Below are 1214 nucleotides of genomic sequence, written 5' to 3' on the forward strand. Positions count from 1 at the left end.
ACGTGGAAACTGAACAACACTCCACTCAATGATTCCTTGGTTAAGGATGAAATAAAGAAAGAAATTAAAGACTTTTTAGAGTTTAATGACAATGAAGCCACAACATATCCATACTTATGGGATACAATGAAGGCATTCCTAAGATGAAAACTCATAACGTTAAGTGCCTCCAAAAAGAAACTAGAGAGAGTGTACACTAGCATCCTGACAGCACACCTAGAAGCTCTAGAACTAGGGGAAGGAAACTCACCCAAGAGGAGTAGATGGCAGGAAATAAACTCAGGGCTGAAATCAACCAAGTGGAGACAAAAAGACCTATTAAAGGAATCAACCATACTAGGAGCTGGTTCTTTTAGAAAATCAACAAGATACATAAACCCTTAGCCAAACTCACTAGAAGGCACAGGGACAGTATCCTCATTAACAAAATCAAAAATGAAAAAGGAGACATAAGAACAGAAAATGAGGAAATCCACAACATCATCAGATCCTACTACAAAAGGCTATACTCAACAAAACTGGAAAACCTGAATGAAATGGACAACTTCCTAGATAGATCCCAGGTACCAAAGTTAAACCAGGATCAGATTAATGATCCAAACAGTGCTGTTTCTCCTAAAGAAATTGAGGCAGTCACCAATGGTCTCCCAACCAATAAAAGCCCATGATCAGATGGGTTTAGTGCAGAGTTCTATCAGACCTTCAAAGAAGACCTAATTCCAACTCTTCTCAAACTATTCCAAAAATAGAAACAGAATGTACTCTACCCAATTCATTCTATGAAGCCACAATTACTCTGATACCTAAAATGCACAAAGATCCAACATAGAAAGAGAACATCAGATCAATTTCCCTTATGAATATCGATGCAAAAATACTCAATAAACTCCTCACAAACCGCATCTAAGAACACATCATAACGATCATCCATCATGACCAAGTAGGCTTCATTCCAGGGATGCAGGGATTGTTTAATAATCAGAAATCCATCATCTTAATCTACTATATAAAAACCCTCAAAGACAAAAACCACATGATCATCTCGTTAGATGTTGTGAAAGCATTTGACAAAATCCAACACCCCTTCATGATGAAAATGTTGGAAAGATCAGGAATTCAAGGCCCATACCTAAATATAATAAAAGCAATTTACAGCAAATAGTAGCCTACATCAAACTAAATGGAGAGAAACTCGAAGCAATCCCACTAAAATC

This window comes from Mus caroli, unplaced genomic scaffold, assembly GCF_900094665.2.
Source record: "Mus caroli unplaced genomic scaffold, CAROLI_EIJ_v1.1 scaffold_11397_1, whole genome shotgun sequence".
Taxonomy (NCBI): domain Eukaryota; kingdom Metazoa; phylum Chordata; class Mammalia; order Rodentia; family Muridae; genus Mus; species Mus caroli.